This window comes from Ylistrum balloti, unplaced genomic scaffold (assembly GCF_031769215.1).
Source record: "Ylistrum balloti isolate Yb309-2 unplaced genomic scaffold, AGI_CSIRO_Ybal_v1 Utg370212, whole genome shotgun sequence".
NCBI lineage: Eukaryota > Metazoa > Mollusca > Bivalvia > Pectinida > Pectinidae > Ylistrum > Ylistrum balloti.
Window position 1 is genome coordinate 400,559 of NW_026782181.1, and position 481 is coordinate 401,039.

Here is a 481-nt window from a genome sequence, read left to right on the forward strand (position 1 = left end):
TACAAACATGTCTGATAAATACATAGAAATGTAAATCAAAACACATTAATGAGTAACATAAACAGATTCTGAACAATGTTTAACGAAACGCCGGTCAAAACAATCTTCTTATGGCAAAAGATGTGTTCATACAAAGAACGGACAGTAGGACACTTACAGAAAAATCAGATTCCTTAGATGAGAAAAAAAAACACATGTAAATTTAACAATGCCTATTTCCTTCTTTTAAAGCTGATAGGTATTAAAATATGGATGAAATACTATGTCCTTGGAATTATTACATAAAAATGTAGTCTCAGTTTCATTTTCTATCACAATATACTTAGTTTTCAGGGAAAATAATCTCTATGCTATCACAGTCAGAAATAGAGACAGTTTTGTATTTGGTATCACAGTTTTGTCTCAATCAGAAAATGTTATAATAATCAAATATCTTAACATAGTTATGAAATTAGATCAATGTTGCCTCCTTTTCATCTTT